A 19,168-nucleotide genomic window follows, 5' to 3' on the forward strand; every position below is an offset into this window, starting at 1 on the left:
CCCTGGACCCTGGACCCTCTGCTGGTTGCATGGCTCTGATTTCCCTTCCTTCCAGCCTGCTTAAATGTCCAATGAGAGTGACTGTCCCATCTGCCCCCTCCCTTAGTCAAGCTCCATCCCCTGCCTCTCTATTTTTCATGAAACATCTATCACCACCGGAGGCTGTTCTAGATATTTCTGTGCTTGTTCATCTAAGGCCCATTGTCCACACTGGGATGTGAGCTCCACAAGGCAAGGCTTCGTGCTGGACCCCCAGTGATTATATGTATATAAGATATGAGTACAGTCATGGAAACTATGTGTTGGTTGACCGCGGTTATGAAACTGTGCACCTCAAGTGCACGACTTGAACCAATGTGCCGGGACTCGAACCCAATCAAAACCCAGATTGGGACTTGAACCCACGTGACTGGGACTCGAACCCAGCCAAAACCCACAGTCTTCCAACTGAGATCACACATCTGGTTTCAGGACTTAATGAAGCTCAGGTTCTTGATGTCTCTTGGCAGAAAGAATTCAGTGATAGGTAAGAATTGGATTTATTTAGAGAGAAACACACTCCACAGACAGAGTGTGGGTCATTTCAGAAGGTGAGAAAGGCACCAGGGTATGGGGTTGTCAGTTTTTATAGGGGTGGGTGATTTCACAGGCTAATGAGTGGAGGAGTATTCCAGCTATTTCTGGAAGGGGCGGGGATTTCCAGGAATTGGGCCACCGCCCACTTTTTGATCCTTAGGGTCACCTTAGAACTGTCATGGCGCCTGTGGGTGTGTCATTTAGCTGTGCTAATGTGTTACAATGAGCATATACTGAGGCTCAAGGTCTAGTGGAAGTCAACTTGTCTGCTATCTTGGACCCATTCGGTTCTAATCAGTTTATGTCATGTCCTCGGGCTGTGTCATTCTTTCAAAGGTTGTGCCCTGCCCCCTTCCCTCCTGTTTCAGTTAGACAAAGAGTCTTGGATGGATTAAAACACGGATCTCAAAGGTGTGTCTCTGGCAGAGGCTGCTCTGGAAACAAAAGTGGAAAGGGTGAAGCTGGGGAGATCAACACCCTTCCCTCCCCTTGGGGCCCCTGGTGACCTGCTCTGTGGTCTAAGATCCTGCTGGAAGGACCTACTCGGTGACATCCTCCCAGATCGTCCTGATTATTCACTCCCCATTGTCATCGTACCTCAGTGACTTCTGATGGCATCTCCGTCACTCTGCATATTTGCCCATTTTGACTTTCCACTAGACTGTGGCTCAGCCTGATTACTACCCCCCACACACACACCGGCACCGGGTACACTGGGAAAGCCAGTGTGGAGCCTGAGACCAAGGCTTGTGAGCAGGCGGTTCACTTGGGGGAGAGGGCCTGGGCACAGGAGCAGGGGCCTGAACGGGTCATGGGGCTGGCCACACATCCACGTGATCACGCTCCATCGTGCAGGTTCCAGGAGCCCGGTGGGTTGAGCCCTCAGGATTGGCCACCCCACTTTCACCCCCAGGGTCCCCTCCTGACTTCGGGTTTTGCATTTGCAAGAGTCTAGCCATTTGTTGTTGCTGTTTTTGTTTTGGCAGCGCCACATGGCTTGCAGGATCTTAGTTCCAGACCAGAGATCAAACCCGTGCCCCCTGCAGTGGAAGGACAGAGTCCCAACCACTAGACCACCAGGGAAGTCCCTGGCCTTTTTCATCTGGATGTGCCTGGTATGAGAGAGACCTGGGGCAGAAAGACCACACCCAGCGCAGCTGAGCCTGGCGAGGGAAGGTTATTTGTCCTGCATCAGCTGGTGGCTGCATCTGCAGGAGTAAAAGGTGGGTGGTGAGGCTATGAAGAGGCATGAGAGGTGATGGGCATAGACTGGGAGGCAGATGAGGCCATGGGCCTTGTCTTTTTCATTTTTGTGTCCCTGGTGCCCAAACAGAGCCTGGCAAAGTGTAGGTATTTAGTAGATATTTGCTGAATGAATGAATGAAAATGCAAGCACAGGAAAGTCAATGGAGCAATTTCGATTTGAGACAAAATTGAGTTTAAATCAGGGGTTGTATATAGGAATACTGACTGCGGCAGACGTTAGGGCACAGTGGAGACTGGGGCACACCAGACAGCACCTTCCTGTCAAAAGGTGACAGGGCCCTTCAGCTTCATGTAGGAACATGAAGCTTCCAAGAGAAGCCAGAAACGCACATTTGTGTGCGTGTGTGTGTGTGTGTGTGTGTAACCTTGTGATTTTTTTTTAAATTTTTTTAATTTTTTGCTTTATAACAAATTTAATCAGTTATACATATACATATGTTCCCATATCCCCTCCCTTTTGCGTCTCCCTCCCACCCTCCCTATCCCGCCCCTCCAGGCGGTTACAAAGCACCGAGCTGATCTCCCTGTGCTATGCGGCTGCTTCCCACTATCTATCTACCTCACGTTTGGTAGTGTATATATGTCCATGCCGCTCTTTCACTTTGTCACAGCTTACCCTTCCCCCTCCCCATATCCTCAAGTCCATTCTCTAGTAGGTCTGTGTCTTTATTCCTGTCTTACCCCTATGTTCTTCATGACATTTTTTTCCCTTAAATTCCATATATATGTGTTAGCATACAGTATTTGTCTTTCTCTTTCTGACTTACTTCACTCTGTATGACAGACTCTAGGTCCATCCACCTCATTACAAATAGCTCAATTTCATTTCTTTTTATGGCTGAGTAATATTCCATTGTATATATGTGCCACATCTTCTTTACCCATTCATCCGATGATGGACACTTAGGTTGTTTCCATCTCCGGGCTATTGTAAATAGGGCTGCTATGAACATTTTGGTACATGTCTCTTTTTGAATTATGGTTTTCTCAGGGTATATGCCCAGTAGTGGGATTGCTGGGTCATATGGTAGTTCTATTTGTAGTTTTTTAAGGAACCTCCATACCGTTCTCCATAGTGGCTGTACCAATTCACATTCCCACCAGCAGCGCAAGAGTGTTCCCTTTTTTCCATACCCTCTCCAGCATTTATTGTTTCTAGATTTTTTGATGATGGCCATTCTGACTGGTGTGAGATGATATCTCATTTTAGTTTTGATTTGCACCAGGGAAGCCCCTAACCTTGCGATTTTAAAATATTGGCAACTAATTCCGATCCAAAACATAAAAGATTTGGCAGGACAATAAAGCCCGGATGCAGGCCAGGGGCATTCAAGGACCAGCCCATTTTTGACGGCTAACTTAAAACCACAGAAGTTAAGCTAGACTTAAAAAGTCATTATTCGGGCTTCCCTGGTGGCGCAGTGGTTGAGAGTCCGCCTGCCGATGCAGGGGACACGGGTTCGTGCCCCGGTCTGGGAAGATCCCACATGCCGCGGAGTGGCTGGGCCCGTGAGCCATGGCCACTGAGCCTGCACATCTGGAGCCTGTGCTCCGCAACGGGAGAGGCCACAACAGTGAGAGGCCCACATACCACACACACAAAAAAAAGTCATTATTCAATGATAGAGATTGATGAGTACATAGCAGCAGTGAGTAGGTATATATGCCCCAAAAGGGGGAGAGAAAACCATAAAGGAGAAGTTGCTAGAGAGGCAAGGAGAAAATAATGGACAGGAATGTACTACATGCAAGTGGATTCAGCTGGGATAGGAGCCAGGGCCAAATGGAGCCTTGGTGATCACACCCAGACGCCCAGGCTCAGAGTCCAGGGTGCCAGGCTCCCCACGGCTCCCCCTACCAACAGAAGCAGGAGGGAAGCGGGAGCAGGAGCGGGCTGACAGCACGTGGGAGCCATAGCCCCAGGGGGGGTGTGGGGTGTGGGGTGTGGGAGAGTCTGGGTTAAGCAAAGCATGGACAAAAAATGTTGGCTGCCCTATCAGTAAACAAAGGCTGTTGCAGCCATCAAGCCACTCAGCTACTGCAGTCTCCCCTGTGGTGCACCCTGAGGGCACTCAGGATGGAGAAAAACAGGACACTGGCCCCAGGTAGCTGAGGTGCAGATCAAAGGAGTGACTTCAATGCGCCCAGTCTCTTGCATCTTCCATACATAGAAAAGTGCTAAATTCATTAACTTAAGATGTCTGGTTTTCTTTAATCAGCAGTAATCTTTTTTTTTTTTTTTTTTTGCGGTACGGGCCTCTCACTGCTGTGGCCCCTCTCACTGCTGTGGCCTCTCCCGTTGCGGAGCACAGGCTCCGGACGCACAGGCTCAGTGGCCATGGCTCACAGGCCCAGCCTCTCCACGGCATGTGGGATCCTCCCGGACCGGGGCACGAACCCGTGTCCCCTGCATCAGCAGGCGGACTCTCAACCACTGCGCCACCAGGGAAGCCCAGCAGTAATCTTCTGATGTTTGACTACCTTCGTTTTTCGTTTTTGCTTTTTTGCAAAACCTCCTGTATATCCTGGCTTCTCCCTTACCTTAGTCCTTGGAGCAGTCCCTCAGAGCTACCTGAGAGGCTGTCTTCTGGGCTTAAGTCCTCAGTAAGCTCACCGAATGAAACATAATTCTCAGCTTTTAGGTTGTGCTTTTTTTTTCTTCCCAGTGGACAAAAGTAACAGGGTCACGGGGGCCCAGAGAAAGTTGCTGGCTAGGGGTGGCGGGGACCCGTCACACAGCTAGGTCACATCCTATGGCCTAGCTTTGCCTTTTTAGTGCCAGCTTCACTGAGATACAGTTCACATACATATAATTCACTCGTGTAGAGCATACAGTTCACCGTTTATTAGCATATTTATCATAAGCAATTTTAGGACATTTTCATCAGCCATAAAGAAACCTCTGTTGACCAAAGAAAATGCACAACCTGAAAGTCAGACATCAAAACTCAGACATCGGGCTTCCCTGGTGGCGCAGTGGTTGAGAGTCCACCTGCCAATGCAGGGGACACGGGTTCGTGCCCCGGTCTGGGAAGGTCCCACATGCCGCGGAGCAGCTGGGCCCGTGAGCCATGGCTGCTGAGCCTGTGCGTCCGGAGCCTGTGCTCCGCAACGGGAGAGGCCATGGAAGTGAGAGGCCTGTGTACCGCCAAAAAAAAAAAAAAAGGGCAGACATCAAAAGATTACTGCTAATTAAAGAAAACCAGACATCTAAGTTAATGAATTTAGCACTTTTTATTTATATGGGAAGATACAAGAGTCTGGGCTCACTTAAATCACTCCTTTGATAGGCACCTTAGCTATCTAGGGCCAGTGTCCTGTTTTTCTCCATCCTGAATCCCCTCAGGGTGCACCAAGGGGGGTGGGGTGGCAGCTGCAGTGGCTGAGAGCTTGATGGTCACAGCATCCTGGTGACATTCTTTGTCCACACCTCCTACCCCTTAGCAGTCGCTTCCTTCCCTTCCCTACCCCTGGCCTTAGGCAAACACTAATCTACTTTCTGTCTCTTATGAATTTGCCTATTCTGGATATTTCATACAAATGGAATCATATAATATGTGGCCTTTTGTGACTGGCTTCTTTCACCTTGAATAATGTTTTCAAGGTTCATCATGTTGTAGCCTATGTCGGTGCTCCATTCTTTTTTTTTTTTTTTTGGCTGCATTGGGTCTTTGTTGCTGTGCGCAGGCTTTCTCTAGTTGCGGCGAGCGGGGACTTCCGTGTCTTGTCTCTCACTTGGTTCAGAATGTGGGAGGGATGTTATTTACCAGCCCCCCAAATTCGATCCACTGCCTCTGTGCCCCCTTGGGTCCAACCCCACCCTCCTTAGGGCCCACTGTCCCCAGTATAGACTCCTGCCTCAGCATCTGAAAACCTAGGTCCATTCATTTCTTTTTCTTCTCCTCTTGAATGAGCTCCTCCGGGGCAGAAACCCAATCCAATTGCCTAGTCTCTGGGGCCCAGTGAATAAATCTCTGGCCTTTCAAGTGCCGTGGTTTATGGGTGATGTCTGCCATTGGTGGGGAGGAGCAGCAAGACACACGTGTGAGGTTGTGTTGAGTCAGGTTCCCAGAAAGAGCCAGCTCCAGAGTCTGATGCTGGGCTCTGTAAACAGGCTTTCACAAGACCACAGTCATCATGGCAGGACTGAGATCTGAAACAACCACCACATAAAGAATCATGGGCAAGCTGATCAACAAACCTATGTTGACATTTCTCCAAAGAAGATTTGCAAATGACCAATGAACAGATGGAAAAATTCTCAATATCATTAGTTTTCAGAGAAATGTAAATGAAACCCACAATGAAATACCATGTTACATCTGCTAGGATGCTATCATTAAAAAAATGGAAAATAACAAGTGCTGGCATGGATATAGAGAAACTGGAATCCCGTACACTGCTGGTGGGAATGTAAAATGGGGAAGCCACTGTGGAAAACAGTTTGGCTGTTCCTCAGTAAGTTAGACATAGAGTTTCCATATGATCTGGCAATTATTTGAAAGTAGGGACGCAAACAGACACTTGTACACTTATGTTCATAGCAGCACTAATCACAATAGCCAAAAGGTGGAAATGACCCAAATGTACATCAGTAGATAAATGGATAAACAAAATTTGACATACCTGTACCGTGGAATATTATTCAGCCATAAAAAGGACTGAAGTACTGATACAACATGGATGGGCCTTGAAAACATTATGCTAAGTGAAAGAAGCCAGACACAAAAGACCATATATTGTGTGATCCGTTGATATGAGATGTCCAGAAAAGGCAAATCCACAAGGAACATAAAATAGATGAGTGGTTGGCGGGGGCTGAGGAGGGGAGAATGGGGAGTCACTGCTGACAGGTCCAGGGTTTCCTTTTGGGGGAAATGCTCTGAGACTAGATAGAGGTGATAGTTGCCCAACATCGTGAAGGTCCTAGATGTCACTGAATCATACTGAATCATTAAAGGGTTAAAATGGTAAATTTCATGTTATGCGTTTTGTTTGTTTTGTTGTGTTGTGGTTTTTTTTTTTTTTTTTGGCACGTGGGATCTTAGTTCCTCGACCAGGAATAGAACCCATGCCCCATGCAATGGAAGTGTGGAGCCTTAACCACTGGACCGACAGAGAAGTCCCTGTTATGCATATTTGACCACAATTAAAACTGATTCCTCCTGCAGCTGCCCACACGGGAGAGTAGGGTGTCCCCAGCATGGCCGTGGCAGCAAAAGTAGAGACACATGGATTCCGGTCAAGGAGGTCAAAAGGCAGAAGTGACGGGCACAGTGATTGACAGGATGCAGGGGGCATGGAGACGGAAGGATCTAGGTTGACCGCACCCTGTGTCTGGGTGGGTGGGTGCCTGTCGCATGTGTGGGAGGACATGGGAGGAGCAGTTTGGGCACAGCGATGTCTGTGGGATGTCGGCAGGCAGCTGTGTGCATGCGTCTGGGCTGGAGGTCGTGTCCAGACTCCTTGGTGAACAGATAGGAGTGGATCCGTGTGGTGCAAGAGAGAGGGTGCCAGGAGCAGGGGCCCTGCATCCTTGTGACTGGAGACAATGCTGGACCACGCCAACCATGCCGCCTCATTGCAGCAGGTGCCCCTTCCCCTCTTGGAAGGCTTCCTACTGGGTGAGGACTTGTGTGGTCCCCCACCACAGGTGAGGGCGGGGTGCTGTAGGAGGAGCCCCTGAAGGAAGGTGCGATGGCCCAACCAGAGAGGTGGGAGGGACTCAGGGTCGGGGTGGCCTCAGGGAACCCCAGGTCCACCTGTGCCAGCTCTGAGACTTTGCCCTCGCCTGCCCGGGCCTTGGATTTCGCCCAGATATCACAGGGTAATGAGAGTAGAGCAAAGTGGTCCAGAACTCAGGGTTCAAATCTGCACTCTGCCTGGGAGGAGCTGCGAAACTTGGACCGGGTTTCTACACCTTGGCACTGACATTGGGCGGGTCATTCTCTGTGGTGGGGCTGCCCTGTACACTGTAGCATGTTCAGCATCTCTGGCTTCTACCCAGCAGAGGCCAGGAGCCACCCCGGTTGAGACAATCTAAAATGCCCAGACATTGCTAAATGTCACCCCCATAGAGAACCACTGCCTTAGACAAATCACTTGATTTCTCAGTGCTTTGGTTTCTTCCTCTGCAAATGCAGATACTAAAGCCCACCTCCTGGGATGCAGTGAGGTTTAGGTGGTATCATGAACGCAGAGCACGTGGTGCACTGTAAGGGCTGCGTCAGTTCAGACAGTGAGAGGAAGCGCAAAGTATCCGGCCCAGTGCTGGGGACGCAGCAGGCGCTTCTTCTCGTGTGGTTTTGGCCACGGGTTTTGGAGGCTGGCTTTAGGGAAGGCAATGAGGAGCCCGAGGCAGCTCTGGGAGAAGCTCTTAGGAGTCACTTCTGAGTATTCCCGCTGCGATGGCCTGCACCCTGGGCCATCAGACGCTTGGGAGGTCCCAGCCTGGCTCCGCGGCCTGAATGGAACGCCCGTCCTGGGCCTGCTGCTGTGCCGCTGGCCCCAGCGGTGGGCTTTGCGGCTGGGGGGAGCGGGCTTCCGTGATTGCCAGGAGCCCCCGCCTTTCTCATCTCGGAGCAGCCAACCACCAGCTTGGCCAGGAGCTCGCCCTGCAGAGCAGACTCACCGGGATCGTCTGTCCCGGAAGTTCCTGGTGACCAACCCCTCCCAGCCTGCCTGGCATGCCCTGGTTTTGGCGCTCGACGCCCCACACCCTGGCAAATCTTTCCGTTTTAGGCGGGTGGCCACCCTGGGCTGTCCCGATCCGGGTTTCCCAGGCTTCCCCAGGCGTGGAGCTGGGCAGCTGGGCCCCTGGGCCACTGAGCTCTCCAGCTGGGCTCACCTCAGGCGGCACCAGTTAGGAGAACTCATTTAGGCCTGGAGTAGAAATAGAACTGGCAGCACCAATTAGCAGCTTCTTGTGAGCCGGGGGCCAACATATTCACTAGAGCGTCCCTGAGGACAGACCCTGGAGGGTCATGGAAAATCCCACTCGCAGTGTTCCTCCACTGGTGGGAGGGGCTGTGAGGATGTCCCCTCCCCTGGGAACACACCCAGCTTTGCCTCTTGCTTGTCCACAGGCCAAGGGCGAGAGCCTTTGGGGGCAGGGGAGGCACAGACCCCAGAGATGCTGATTCCGTCAGTTGGGGGTGGGATGGAGGTGAGATTCTGCACGTCCCACACACTCCCCAGGTGATCTGGATGCTGGTGGCCCTTGCACTGCCCGGCGAGTCGAGGTGGGGTCCCGCCTCGCTCTGTCCCACCTGGAGTCCAGGGTCCAGGCCCTGAACATGCTCTGCACCTGGGCCTGGGGGCCACCTGCTCACCGCGCAGCCCTAGAGGCCGGCTGAGGAGTAGACGCGTGGACGGGGCCTGGCACAGAGCTGGTGCCGGGTCCCTGCTGCTGGGAGCTAGTTTCCACCTTTCTGTCCAGTCGGAACTCTGGCCTCTTGGACCCACCGCAGCTGGTGTGGGCAGAGACCCCTGGCTAGGGGCTGAGGGACCTCTTCTGTTCCAGGCTGCTCTGCCAGCTGCCCAGGTGACCTTGGGCCATTCCCATCGCCTTTCCAGCCCACTGTCTCCTGTCCTTCCTCCCCTTTGCGGGACTGCTTCCTGTCAAGCGTGGAGGGGCAGCAGAAACGATGCTAGCTGGGGAGTCTGGGACGCTGGGGCTGAATCCAGCTCAGCCTTAGATATATCGCTGGTTTCTGGGCCTTGAGTTGCCCATCCGCAAAGGGGAGTGCAGAAGTGAGGACTCGAAGGTGCCCCCAACCGCCGGTCTCTGACAGTCCAAGGCTCCCAAGCACATGCTTGGCCCCAGGCACACGGCCCTCTGTCTGCTGTTTTCTCTGTACCCTGTGACCTCCCTGGGAGCAGGTAGTAGGAGAGGGCTGAGGCCAGGTACACAGAGCTTGCCTTGTCTCCTGCTTACACTCTGCAGAAAAAAATTCACCCCTTCATTACCCTCTTCCTCTTCCAATAAGGAAACAGGCTGAGGCTGGCATGACCACGAGTCACAATGTGAATTCAGATCCATAGGAAGATGTTTAAAGGATGCTCCTTTGCCAGGCTGCCACCTCCGCCCTGGGGGCAAGTGGCCTGCCAGTCAGGGCCAGCTGATTTCTGACCCCCACTGGCCACCCTCACAGCCAGGGCAGGAATTCCCGGTGGGCTGCAGGCCTGGTTGTAGCCTGAGAGGAAAGTCAGTCTGGGTTGTAGTTGAGAAGTGGGAGGGGCTTCAGGGTCCTGTAAACTGATTTCTCCAGTGTTCACAGATCACCTCCTGAGTGCTGGAGGCCCCACCCCGAGGCAGGCCCACCTGGGCCCCCAAACTGATCAAAATCCCTGATGCTGATGCAATGCTTGCTCCTCAAGGCAATTCCCTACGTGTTGTCTCCTTTGAAGAGCCTGTGTGGTTATCACGCCCATTTCACAGATGCGGAATGTGAGGCCCAGAGAGGGGCTGGGATGTGTCCAGGTCACACGGGGTTGGGGCCACCACTCTGGCTGCACACAGTGTGCGATGCCCATGACTCAGAGGGACGCAGGAGATGAGGGGAGAGGAGCTGGGGGAGCTCTGGGGGCTCGGCAGGATGTGGGTCCTGGCGTCCAGGATGGCGGGGTGCCAGAGGGGGCCCGGGGGCAGGGCTCAGGAAGGCGGGTGCCACCTCTGGGGGTGGTTAGCGTGAGGAAGCTCAGACAGATTCCTCCTCTGGGGAAAACACACCCAGTCTCTCTTCCCAATTTCTGCCCTTGGGTTCCTCATCCAACCCACCCGGGCGGCCTGTGGGTGCGGTGACTCAGGCCCGTCTCGGCTCCCACAGGCCCTGCCAGGCCACGGGCAGGACGCCTGGCCCGGGGGACGCAGGGTGTGGCCGAGGCAGGCAGCCATGGAGGAGCGTCTGGGGTCAGTGGCTGACAGCGGTGACCGAGGAAATGAGGAAGCAGGGGAGCGGGCAGGCAGGGGGCATGGCCGCACTCGGCCAGGCTTGACAGGCGCTCAGTACCCCGCCTTGGCCGCGAGCCCAGAGCAGGGGATGCTGGGATGCAGGGCCATGTGGAGCTGAGGGCCCAGCAGGCCGCTCTTCAGCAGCTCAGCAGCTCCCCTTCACTCTCCCTCCCTCCCTCCCCTCCCTCCCTGCCCCCACTTCTTCCTTCCAGCTCCCTCCCTTCTCCCTTGATCTTAAGAAGAACCCTGTGAGGCACGAAGGTGGGCATTATGACACCATTTTATAGACCGGGAAGGCGAGGCCCGAGAGAACTGGGACTTGCTCAGGCATCTTCCCCCCTCCCTCCCTTCCCTGTCCTACCAAGCCACCTCCTGCCCAAGGGGAGATGCTTCTCCTAGACTGGATGCTGGTATTTATAAGCCATGTAGCCTGGTTGGGGAGCAAGATCTCTCCCTTTGAGCAAATCCTGCCATGGCCAAGATTTACTGGGCCACGGAGAAAGGGATGAAAGTGTTCCAGGCCCTACGCAGCCCATCTGGGATGGGGCGGGGGGCCGGGCACCAGAAAGCCCCCGAGTCCCCGCAGCCCGAGCGATGGGGACGGAGCAGAGCTGGCGTGTGCAGACAGCGCCCGCAGGAGCTCACATCGCAAATTGCAGCCAAGAGGGGCGCAGGGGAGGCACCGCAGGCGGCATTGGGGCCCAGAGAGTGTCGCCAGGCCCATCAGCTGGGAGGGCGCCTGGCATCATGGACTCCTGCCAGAGACCCCTCTCTGCCCACCTTTGCTGGCCTGGGCTTCTGCCCTGCCGGCCACCACCCTCCACAAGCTACCTAGTGTTAAAGGCCAGGGTGGGCTGTGTCCAGTCTTGGGCTCCGGGGCTGCCCCTATGCCAGGGACACAGAGCAGGCTGCTGGACCTGGGAAGACCTGGAGGATTTTGGTAAGGGCGCCCGGAACTCTGTCCAGGCATCTCACTTCAAATATGGACGCATTCCTCCTGACCAGGGACCACCGCAAGCAGCCTCATAGGCTCCTTACTCCTGCCCCTGGCTTATCCCTGGCCTGCAGGGTGGCCCAAATCTTTACTTCATTCTGCGCCATCTAGAGACGGCTGGGAAATGCTGCACCGAGGAAATTAGCCTCCAGCAGAATCTGCTTCCCCGGGTCTGGGAAGATCTGGAGGCTGGGTGTGGAGGGGGAGGGATGGACCTGGGAAGCCAGGAGAGAGCTGGGAAGGACTGTGCCTGCTTAGCTCGAGGAGGTGGATCGGGGATTCCTGCACAGAGGCCCGCCCTGGGGCTGTGCCCTGGGGCTCCTCTCCTCCACCCCAGGTCTGTCTGCGCCCTGCCCAGCCCTGCCCTGGGACATGCAGTGATGGAGGGACTGAAGTGTGCAGAAGTCCCTTGGGTGGTGCCATAGGGTCACTTCACAGCAGCTGTGCCCTGGGGCTGCCTTCAGATCCATCACTAGTGAGCCTAACTGGCCCCAGAAGGGCTGGTCCCCATCCCCCTGTGATGTCCCTGGGGGATCTGGCTGGGCAGCCACTGCCTTTCTCTGGAAGAACCAGTCACACCTGCAGGTCATCCAGGAAGCGGGAGGATGGCGAGGAATGGCCAGTGCAGACCCCACGGTGCATCCCTGAGTCTTGGGGCTTGTTGCTGGAATCACAGAACTGGGTGGATGAAGACTGGATTCTGGAATTTTAATTTTGTTCTGGGCCACTGAGCATGTGGATGTAAAGGACAGCAACAACACTGCCCCGCTCCCAGTGCCCTCAGAGTGTTTTGTGCCTGTCCTGGCTAGGCTCTTCTCCTTCCGACTGCCTTTCCTCCCCGTGTATCTGATCAGATGGAAGTTTCTGGAGTGTAACGTTCACCCCAATCTTGGAGCCGGGAGGCAGACTCATCAGCTCACCAGCCTCTCCCAGCCTCCGCCTTCCTCTGGGGGTGTGGGAGTACCGGAGGGAGTGTCGTGCAGGCCGTCAGCCTCTCCACAGCCGTCCATTCAACCAGCAAATGTTCTGAGCAGCTGCCACGAGCAAGGCTGGGCTCATACACTGCTTGGGGAACGGTGCCCAGACCGCACCTCTTTCGGAGAGATAGCGAGCCACCCGGGTGTGACACGGGAACACTCCCATTGGCTGGAACAGAGCAGGACAGCAGGGCAGGCAGCAGGGTGGAGGAGGTGTTTTTTTGCAGGTTAGCAGGATATAGGTGACCGTTACTTATTTTTGGCTATAAAACATTATGTAGAAATAGAGCAGTTTATAGCAGGGGTCTTCCTACTTTATTTTCCCTGTCTACTGGTAAAAAAAAATTTTGAACACAAATCCCAGTAGGTGCAGAGTAAGGCTACCCTCCTTTACCAAGTGATTGCTTAAGGAATAGCAGGCACCTAAGTCTCAGCTGGGCAGTGCAGGCATTCTCCTGGCCACTGTGATTGGTTCAGGGATGGCGCCATCGGAGTGAAGCCCTGGAAAGAGAACTCTCTCTCACTCCCCTGGCTGTGAACAAGGATGCCTGTTGCCCTGGTGGCTGCTGGCAGCCAAGTTGTGACTATGAGGGAAGCCAGCCTGAGACCAAGTCTGCCCACAAAGGGGGACAGAATCCAGACCAGTGCAGAGAAATGGGTCTGCAGCCCACATTGGACTGTGTCAAAAGCCTTTCTCGTACCTGGACTTTCTAGGCACTGAACCAATCAATCCCCTTTAGTGTTTAACTCAGCGGAATTATGTTTTCTTCATCCGGAAACATCTTAACTGACCCAATGACCTTCTAGAATTTTTCTTTTGGGTCTACACGTTAAACTTTTTCCAATAAAACTTGTAACCTGACTCTCAACACTTAACAATAAATTGTGAACCTTGTTAAAAAAAATGAAGATGGAGGTCACCATTTTTAACGGTTGTACTGTGTTACACTGGTTGTCTCATAATTCATTTAACCCGTTTCATTTGCAGTGGGACATTTAGATTGTTTACAACTTTTTACTGTTTTCAGTAATGTTAGAGCATGTATGTATCTTCATTCATTTGTCCAACAATTTCCTTAGGATAAATTCCTAGGAGAGTAGTTGGAGCATCAAAGCATATGTGTATTCACAGGGCTTTTGCTTCATCTTGTGAAATTGTATGGGACACCAACCTGTTTATACTCCCAGCAACACCATTTCCTGGCACTGTGATCAACATCATCCAGCCTTTTTCATCTTTGCCGGTCTATTGATAAGTGGTATTTATTTTTTTACTTAAAAAACTACTAAAAAGTCCCACTTTCAGGTTTCCTGGTGGCGCGGTAGTTAAGAACCCGCCTGCCAATGCAGGGGACATGGGTTCGAGCCCTGGTCCGGGAAGATCCCACATGCCGCGGAGCAACTAAGCCCGTGTACCACAGCTACTGAGCCCGCGTGCCACAACTACTGAAGCCTGTGAGCCTAGAGCCCGTGCTCCACAACAAGAGAAGCCACCGCAAGGAGAAGCCTGCGCACTACAACGAAGAGTAGCTCCCGATCGCCGCACTAGAGAAAGCCCGCACGCCGCAACAAGGACCCAACACAGCCAAAAAAAAAAAAAAAAAGTCCCATTTTCATTTGCTCATGTACCACTTGTATTTCCTCTTTGAATATGTCCTTTGATGTATATATTTAAAATATATACTTAATTACGAAATCAGGCTGTTCCCCCTTGGGGTCTTCTACTTCCTCACTTATAAGATTTCCGTGTATTCATACTGTATCAGACATGGCATATATTTTGTCCAATTAACAATGTAATGACAAACCAAGCAGCATACTTAGGTCGTCAAATCAGTTTTTGTCAGATGGCCCCTGCGGTAGGCGGTGCTGGTAGGGTAGGAGGTGTTGAGGTCTCTCCCCAGCGCCCAGGCCACGCGGCCATGGCTAGCTACGAAGGGGCATGCTCACTGACCAGGCTGCTGTGGCATTTCCAGGCCACACAGGTTGGTTCAGGGGTGGCAGGTAGGTGATCCAAGTGGGCCAGCAGAGGTGCCCCGTGACCACGTGGAATGAGGCTCACCGTATGTTATAAAGCAGCTTACATAGTCTGGAGGCAGCGAGTGTTTATTCTTCACAGTGATTGGTTACAATTTTGTTAAATGAAAGGAACTGGTTAGTGGTTTCCTCAAAGCAATTTTGGGGAACAATTTAAGTTTCGCTTATGATTCGCAGAAGAATAAACAAGAAGTGACCCAGGTCATGTTCGCCTCGCTTATCTTGGAAAATAAGCTAAATTGAACTTTGCTTGTGTGACTAAACTGGTTTTGTCTGCTCGGGGAATTTTCTGGTCTGGTCTCCGTTTGTGTATGATTGGAACACATGTACCCCGTGTGTGGGTCTCAGACTGTTCGATGCATCCACAGGAGACCGTGCACAGCCTTGCACTGGCCCAAGGGTCCCACTTTACAGCCGAGGAGGTGGTGGTAGTGAGCACACGGCTCCACGCCCCCCCGAGGCTGCGCTCTGACAGAGTGATGAAACCTGGGGCGCCGCCCTTCAAGACGTGTGTCGGCCCTGCATGGTGCTGCGGCCCCTCCGAGTGAAGGCGTGGGTTCAGGAGCCAGGGGTGGGAGCAGGGGGCCCCGACTGTCATCACTCTCAGGGGAGCTTGTGCTTCCTGTTCTCACAATTCTGGCCTCTTCTAGAGGTCCTGAATCCCAGAGTGGGGATGCTTTCAGAAAAGAACACAGCGAGCGTCTCACTGAACTTTAAGTTCACTCACTTGGAGGTCCTCGTGCCAGGAATCTAGTAAGCAGGGAGAGGTGTCTCCTCCTCACCATGGGGGAGGCAGGGGTGCTCCTGGGTGGTGAGAGCAGCAAGGTTACGTGTGGCACCTACCTGAGCCACTGGGGTGTTTCTCTGACCAGCATTAATGGCATGTGGGCAAGTAGAGCAGCCACGGCCTGAGGAGGGCACCATCAGGGACCAGTGGCTCCAAGGCCTCTAGGATGAGAGTCTGGATCACTCCAACGGGTAAGTGACCTAGGACAGCAGAGGTGCTACCAGGTAGGGGCAGGGTTAGTGTTGGCAGCGGGAGGGCGTCTACAACAGGTGATGGTGGAGGGCCAGTGACTGTTGTGGCTCCAGGATCACGTCGTCAACCTTCCTCTTGGAAGTTTAACCAGAAAAGGGACCAACCAGAATCCTGGAGACGTCTTCCTAGACAGTGAACTTACGTGAAGCCAGCAGATCTGCGTGGGGCAGAGGGCGGGCTGCCGCAGACGTGCTTGCGTCACACCGCCCAGACTCCTCCTACAAGACGAAAGGTCTCGTTCCCCTCAGTTGCTGGCAGCGTTGGCTGCTGATGGCTTGGAGGTAAGTCCCTCCTTGGGACCTGACCTTGGCAGAAGGCACTTCCTCTCCCAAGGTTATGCACCTTCGCAGGGGGCAGCCCACATTCAGTGACTCGTCCGTTCAGCTGTGCAAAGGCTCTACCGGCTCATCTCAAGACATCTCTGGGGGCCATCCTTCGGGGTTGGCCCCATGTTCCCCTCCCAGTTTAACTTTTCCCCAGTAAGCCATCGGCATGGAAGTATCTGTCTCACAATCTGCTTCCTGGGGAACCCAGCCTTTACCACAGATCTTGCCATCCTCAACCCCCACCTGTCAGGCAGCACCCAGTTTTCTCGTCTCCTGGCTTCGGCAACGACGTTCCCAGTTGCATTTTGTCCCGTCATAGCTACTCAACCTGAAACAATAGCTACAAACCTATCAGTGGACCTGACTCCTCCAAGCCTCAGCGCTGTTCCTTCATTGCTGCAGCATTTATGCTTGCTTTTTCCAAAAAGCGTCTGAGGTAGCTCAGTGCATAACAGAATGAGAGTTCCCTAATTACATTTTCATGTATTATGAAACAATTTATACATGCAAAAAGTCATAAAGGATAAAACAAACACCTGAACACAGTCCATCTGCCTTAAGAAATAAAGCATAAAACAACTGAACTCTCTGTAAATTCCTCACTGATCAAAGTCTCCACCAACACCCAGAGGCAACCAGACTCCTGAATTTAGCTTTTAGTATTCTTTTACTCTAAAAAAAGGGAATGAAGTGGTATCATACCACATGCATTCACATTCAACTTTTTTTCACTCAACATTGCTTGTGAAATCCATTCATGTTGACATGTAAGTAACATTCATTTTTACTATTGTATAGCATTCTCCAGAAAACTATGTGTAATTGATCAGTTTCTCCCAGGAGCAACATTGCAATGAACGTTCCTGTCTTTGCACACAGGCGAGTGGCTCTAGGGTACGCACCTGGCTTGTAGGGTATGCGCATCTTTAACTACAAGAAATTGCTAGATGGCTGTCCAAAGTTATTGAATGAATTTATGCTCCCACCAGCAGTGAATCGGTGCACTCCGATTCATGCACTGCTCATAAATCCACATCCTCATCAATTTTGGCACTGAGAGATGTTTACATTTTTTGTTAAGTGTGAAATGGTATGTCCTTGGTTTTTACAGTAGCCTGAATCTCAGTGAAAGGAAGCCTCTTATGTTTGCCGCTCAGGTGAATAAAGGCTCACTCCTTCACTCTCTGTGCTCATGCACACGTCCTGTTTGACTCCTGCATGGGTCCCGTTCCTCGACTCTACCTCTGCAGAACTCCGGCTTGCACGCCTGGCCTCCTTCCAGATACTCCCTCACACCCATCTCTACCACACGCCCCCGCCTGAACCCATTTCTGGAGATTCTAACTTGACTTTGTTTTTTTTTTTTTTTTCTTTTTGCGGTATGCGGGCCTCTCACTGTTGTGGCCTCCCCCGTTGCGGAGCACAGGCTCCGGACGCGCAGGCCCAGCGGCCATGGCTCACGGGCCCAGCCGCTCCGCGGCATATGGGATCCTCCCAGACCGGGGCACGAACCCGTATCCCCTGCATCGGCAGGCGGACTCTCAACCACTGCGCCACCAGGGAGGCCCTTGACTTTGTTTTTTGATGACGTTGCTCTTGATGCTGACCTATGCCTGCCCACCGGTCCTGGGACTTCGCCCTGGCCTGTCCTCCCCTGCGTAACCCCGCCTCCTCAACTGGAGACCAATATGTCCTCTAACCTAGTGCTTGGCTGAGGCCTGACATCTGACCTCAAATCCAACATGTCCTAAACCAACCATAAACCTGGCTGCAAACAGGCTCACTGCTTGCTTTGAGGTTTCTGTCGGTGGTACTAGTAATCCTTTGCTCAGATAGTCTTGAAGCCTTCGAGTCAATCTTAGTCTCCCTGTAACTAACTCCCTCCCCTAAGAGACAGTAGACAGGAAAGCATTAGATAAGTTATGGGGAGCAACCAAACCTAAGATGTTATAATTACATCCAATCAGTCGCTCGCTGACTGCTGTCAATCTTCCCTTTCTAAACGCTACTATCTTAGTTCTGCTGCCACCCCACTCACTGATTCTTGCAAGAAGCTAAATTGAGCTGGGGAAAATCCCCTGTTGGCAGGGCACCCCTGAGGCTGTCAGGAGCTCATCACTGAGGAAGACCTCTGGGGGGGCCCCGGGGCTGTATACTGGGAACAGATCCCTGGGGCCTTCCTGAGCACCACTAGGCAAGGATCCCAGGAGGCTTCCTGAGGCTATGTCCAGGAAGGGGTCCCTAAGGATCCACTGAGGCTTTATCAGGACATCTCTGGAGATTCACTGAGGTCATGAAAGGACAGGATGCCGGGACAGTTCCTCAGGCTCTGCAGCATCGTAGCCCTGAGTGTCTACTGAGGTTCTGTCAGCAGGGGATCCCCAAGGACCCACTGCGATCACCTCAGGGAGATTCTGTGGCTGTGACAGAAGGGGATCCCTGGAGAGCTCCCATGGTTGTCATCCGTTTAACAAACGCTTACTGTGTTAGCTGTAGAAGCAGAAGACACAGGTCTCACCCGCCCAGCAGTATCTTGCAGTACCCTACGGGCTCCGTGGGAAGAAAGACAGGCGGTAAATGTTCCAGGGCAGGGACAAGGGCTGTGGGAAGCCTCTGCTATTACAAGACAGGATAGAAAACTCAGTGTTGCAAGGGATCTGAGAGAGCCACGCGCTCTGCTCTGAGGGCCGGGGGCAGCCTTTACTGAGGCGCTGGCTGGCATACGACTGAGATAATACAGGTAAAGTACCTAGCACAATACCCTGCGTACAGCAAGTACTACATCAGTGTTACTTATCATAAGTGAGGAGGCACGGAAAACTTTAATCAGAAAATATCATCAAGAACTGGCACGCGTCTGTCAAGCGGCTCCCCAAAGCCGCACTGCGCTCCCGTCTGAAATGCCGATCCCTGACCTCTCACGTTAGGTCTACCGCCGACAGAAATATAATGCAGCCACATACGTAACTTCTAATTTTCTGGTAGCTACTTTGAAAAAAA

Source organism: Mesoplodon mirus (genome assembly GCF_964341445.2).
Source record: "Mesoplodon mirus genome assembly, chromosome: 11".
Classification (NCBI taxonomy): domain Eukaryota; kingdom Metazoa; phylum Chordata; class Mammalia; order Artiodactyla; family Ziphiidae; genus Mesoplodon; species Mesoplodon mirus.